The sequence below is a fragment of the Oncorhynchus kisutch genome, linkage group LG13 (genome assembly GCF_002021735.2).
Source record: "Oncorhynchus kisutch isolate 150728-3 linkage group LG13, Okis_V2, whole genome shotgun sequence".
Classification (NCBI taxonomy): Eukaryota; Metazoa; Chordata; class Actinopteri; order Salmoniformes; family Salmonidae; genus Oncorhynchus; species Oncorhynchus kisutch.
Window position 1 is genome coordinate 44270942 of NC_034186.2, and position 6000 is coordinate 44276941.

Here is a 6000-nt window from a genome sequence, read left to right on the forward strand (position 1 = left end):
CAACCAGCGTGTTTTTCGTACTCCTGTTTCTTTGAGCACCTGTTTTCTAGTTATCCTGGTTTTGATCATTCTGCCAGCCCTGACCCTGAACCTGCCTGCCGTTCTGTACCTTTTGCCACTACCCTGGATTACTGACCTCTGCCTGCCCCCGACCCTAAGCCTGCCTGCCGCTCTGTAACTTACGGACTCTGCCCTGGACTACCGACCCCTGCCTGCCCTTGACCTGTCCTTTGTCTGCCCCCTGTTTATATAATAAATGTCCGTTATTCGAACTGTCTGCATCTGGGTCTGTTTTCTGAGCCGTGATACTGTGGTGGTATTATACATGTTGTATTTATTGCATGTGACAAATAACATTGGATTTGATTTGGATAAAAGACTAGCCACCAACAATAAATCAGTGGTATTGTGAGATGTTTAAAGTCTTACCACTGGAGAAAATAATAGCAAGAAAGGAGATTTCTATAAAATATGGGACCCCTTTTTTTTCTATCTCTTCCCCCTAATCTTGCAGATAAGTGTCCATGTAAGAATTCAATGAATCTATGGGTCAGCTGGACCCTGTTCGCTTTCTTGTATAAAATAATCATTTTGTCATACAGAGCTCTATACTCTGTTAAATGTATTTTACACACTACAGCCACACATTTTGCGACAGTCAAATTATTAAAATAGATGTAAATAGATGTACATACTGTATGTACAATTTGCTTATGATGTTGACCTGAAACAAGGAAAATGCTATAATAATAATAAAAAATGATATCTAAAAAACATTCACGTTAAAAAACAAGCCTTTATCGAAGGTGTTGTGATGAAAAAGACGGCCTCGCTCAGGGAGGCTTTAGAAGGTGAGTCACGTAAGGTAAATGACAGAATATTAAAACTCATCTCCTCATAATTTTCTGACAGATCGTTAAAGTAATCATATTCACGATTGATGTGATCTCCCATGTTAGCAAAATCACGATAGACTGATATCAACATATTCAAGATTGATTGGATCCATGACGCCCGTGTAATCGTGGCCCAAGCATAGATTTATGGGCTGCGTCCCAAATGGGAGCCTATTCCCTATACATATGTAGTATCGTAATTTGATCATAGTGTGGCAGGAGAACATTCCTGCAATGCAGGACTTTTTTATTTGTATTTTTTACTTGTGGTGTATTTGAGGTTTAAAAAGGCTTCTGAAGTTCGTCATTTCCACTTTGAGATTTCAGACTTGATTTCCCCTTATGAAAAATGTACCAACCCCAACAAAAATGTCCATTCATTATAATTAAGAACCTAGACCTGTATAGTGTATAATGATAATGAAAAGGTTTGGTGCCTTTACTATTTCTTGAACTTCTTCATCCTTACAAGATCAGTTGCTGTGAGCATCACTAAATGACCTCATAATCCCTTTCATGTGGTAGGGCCAAAGTTCATGATGCCAGGGACCATGTCTGCATCCCAAATGGCACCCTATTCTGTACATAGTGTACTACTTTTGGCATCATGTACTCCTGAAAAGGAGTATGAGGTCATTTAGTGATGCTCACAGCCAATGGTAAAAAAGTTCAAGAAATAGTATAGCCAGCAAGCCTTTTCATTACACATTTTTGATTACAAATTGCTTAAAGGTACATTTATGGACAGAAATAATGCACTATAACAATGTTCCTGTTTTGTTATTACATATTCCAGCAAAGTTTGCTGCACTATATCTAAATAATCTCTACAATCTGTTTTATCATTAGCAATTGAGGCATTGACATCATTACACAAACGTACAGAAAATATGTACCCAATAGCTATGATTAATTTAAATTTTTTAAATTTAACTGGGCAAGTCAGTTAAGAACAAATTCATATTTACAATGACGGCCTACCAAAAGGCAGAAGGCCTCCTGTATGGACAGGGGCTGGGGTAAAAATTTAAAAATAAAAAATAAAAAAAGTATATATTTATAGGACAAAACACACATCACGACAAGAGAGACACCATAACACTACATAAAGAGAGACCTATAAGACAACAACACAGCATGGCAGCAACACATGAAAACACAGCAACGGTAGCAACACAACATGACAACAACATGGTAGAAACACAACACGGCAGCAGCACAACACGGTAGCAGCACAAAATATGGTACACACTTTATTGGGCATACACAACAGCAAAAAGGGAAAGAAGGCAGAGACAACAATACATCCCGCGAAGCAGCCACAACGGTCAGTGAGAGTGTCCATGATTGAGTCTTTGAATGAAGCATCACCTGCCTGAAGTAGTTTGTGAAAGCAAGACTGTTCAAATCAAACAAAACTTCATTTATAGTGCTCATGTCTTACAGGGGATGCATTTCAAAGCGTTTGACAGATAAAATAATAAAAGGTGAGAGAATGAGAGAAGTTGAAATAGTAAAACAATAATAGAATAACAATGGACACGAGAGACTAATGTATAAAATAAATACCAAATGAATAAGACATGTAGGATGGGATAAAATACATGAAATACATAGTACGACTAAAAGCACCATATGTAAAAGCTTGACTAAAAAGACGTCTTAAGATGTTTCATAAACATTTCTACAGTTTCTGAGGCCCTCAGATCCTCCAGCAGGCTGTTCCAAAGACCAGGACCATAGTGGCTGACCAAACGTTTTGGTTCTGACCTTTGGATCAACTAAGAGGCCAGTGCCAAAGGATCTGAAGGGACCAACCAGGCACATATCCTAAAAGCATATCAGACATGTATTCGGTTGCAAGGCCACGTAGTGCTTTAAAAATCAATAAAGCAACTATAAAATATATTGTAAAACCATCAAGCAACCATTGCAGGGACTTTAAAAATAGGGGTAATGTGTGCTCTCCTTCTGGTCTTCGTTAGCACACGTGCTGCCGCATTCGGGAATTATTTGGAGTTGGATCATGTTTTTTTGGGGGAAAGGACCAGACAGGAGAGCATTGCAATAATCAAGCTTACTAGTAATAAAAGCATGCATTATTGTCAGTGTTGGCCTGGCAGAGAAATGGACACTCTTTTGCAATATTTCTTAGGTGATAAAAAGCCAATTTAGTCACATTGGTTTGGAGAGGTCTCTCCTCTCTATCTGCAATCATCCCTCCACCCCCACCTCCAACACACTCTGTTTCGAACTGTGTTCTCTCACCATGCTCTCACCATGCTCTCACAGACACTCAGGCCAAAGGTGGTCACACCAGATACTGACTGGTTTTCTGATCCACACCCCATTTGTTTAAGGTATCTGTGACCAACAGATGCATATCTGTATTCCCAGTCATGTGAAATACATAGATTAGGGCCTAATTCATTTATTTCAATTGACTGATTTCCTTGTATGAATTGTAACTTAGTAAAATCTTAGAAATTGTTGCATGTTGTGTTTATATTTTTTTCAGTGTGTGTATTTTATGTCATTTATGTAATTCAGGGCTCACCTGTAAAATAAATCTTGGTCTCAGTATGACTCCCTGATCAAATAAAGGGTAAATAAAAAATGTATACGGTCCATACACACCATTATACATTATATACACCTTCCTAACATTGATTTCCACCCCCCGATTGCTGATACACAAGGGAAACTGTTGAGCGTGAAAAACCCAGCAGCATTGCAGAGGGTGAATGGGGTACACAGACATATTACGGACTCTTACATTGCTCGTTCTGATATTTCTTTGTTACTTTTTGGATTATGTGTGCATTGTTTTGTATTGCTAGGTATTACTGCACTGTGGGAGCTAGAAAAACAGCATTTTGCTGCACCTGCGATGACATCTGCAAATCTGTGCACACAACCAATAAACTTTTATTTGATGTAGGAACATTAACAGGGACATTCGAGAAACATTACAGGGACATTGCAGTAACGTTACAGGGACTTTGCAGAAACTTTACACACAGGAATATTGCAGCAACATTACAGGGATATTGCAGAAATATTACAGGGACATTGCAGAAATATTACAGGGATATTGCAGAAATATTACAGGGATATTGCAGAAACATTACAGGGATATTGCAGAAATATTACAGGGATATTGCAGAAATATTACAGGGATATTGCAGAAATATTACAGGGATATTGCAGAAACATTACAGGGATATTGCAGAAATATTACAGGGACATTGCAGAGATATTACAGGGACTTTGCATTAACATTACAGGGACTTTGCATTAACATTAGAGGGACTTTGCATTAACATTACAGGGATTTTGCATTAACATTACAGGGACTTTGCATTAACATTACAGGGATATTACAGGGACATTGCAGAAACATTACAGGATCATTGCAGAAACATTACATGGCCATTGCAGAAATGTTGCAAAGGGACATAGGCTACACTGCTCTGTCAGAGATGGGAGAGGGCACTCACTCACATAGGGATGATGAGCTACATTTGATATGACACATCTGTGTGCAGTTATTATACGATTAACTGAAATGATGTGTTCATTAAAATAATGGTCAACGCAGGATCAGGACCTAGGGTCCATTTTCCTGAAATAACTCTGCAAAGCTTGTTCTGTAGCTTGATCCTGGTGTGGTAAGCCAAAGGATTTGCTCTGTCCTCTCTGAGGATTCCTTTCCGTGTGGTTAAACGCAATAATTACCCCCCAAAAAAGGGAGGAAAAACAGGTCGGTGTGTAAATTCAAGGGTGGGGGCTTCCAGCATTCAAAATGTATTTGGATGGAAGTTTTTCCCAAGGGTGGGACTGTATTTCCATCTGCTGGATTAAAAGCACACTTCAACCACTGTTATTTCCTTAAGACTCGTATCAATCTCCACTCCAGTTGTTTGGCCACACATAAACTATGCATATCCTTCTAAAATGTAAATGTAAAGACATTGTCCCACATGAGAAAAATGTATTAATTTAAATGTTATTCAGTTCCATATGATGCTATTTCTAAACGGATACACATCACACAGTAGCTGAATTACAAAGACAGGGTGAAAATATGTATATTTTTTGTTGAAGAACACAACAGGTCACAGGTCAACGGCAGGAATAGCATATTTTAGCACGCCACCGACAATTTAGTCTATAACTGCGAAAAACAAATACAATCTACTACTAGCACAAGTGACTTATGCCTGTGAGGCACTGCTCCCTCAGGCTTATGTTTGCAAACTGCTGCCTCACAGGATGATGTTTACACACTGCTGCCTCACAGGCTGATGTTTACACACTGCTGCCTCACAGGCTGATGTTTAAGCAACTCCGCCAATTCAAATTAAAAATTGTTAAAGGGGGAGAGCGAGAATAATCATTTTGAAAGCTGGCTGATCCAAAAACACTGAAATGGCTGGAATGTTTTCAAATGATACTGGCTAACATATAAAACACTGAAATAGCAAGACTACTTAGACATTATACAGGCTGATATATATATAATCTAAGCTATTTAGCTGGTTAGTTATCTTTTTAAAGGAGCTTGCATCTTAGTTGACTATTTTGCTGATGTTTTTCATCTGACAACATAATGCAGCAATCAAAGCTACCAATGCCAGTGGTGGAAAAAGTACCCAATTGTCACGCTTCAGCAAAAGTAAAGATGCATTAATAGAAAATGACTCAAGTGAAAGGGAAAATCACCCAGTAAAATACTACTTGAGTAAAAGTCTAAAAGTATTTGATTTTAGATATACTTAAGTATCAAAAGTAAACGTATACATCATTTCAAATTCCCTATATTAAGCAAACCAGACTACACCATTTTTTTTATACTTTTTTCAAATTTACGGATAGCTGGTGCCACACCTCAACACATTTGTGTTTATGGAGTCCGCCAGATCAGGTAGTAGGGATGGCCAGGGACGTTTTCTTGATAAGTGTGTGAATTGGACCATTTTCCTGTCCTGCTAAGCATTCAAAATGTATCAAGTACTTTTGGGTGTCAGGGAAAATGTATTGAGTAAAAAGTACATTATTTTCTTTAGGAATGTAGTGAAGTAAAAGTAAAAGTGGTCAAAAA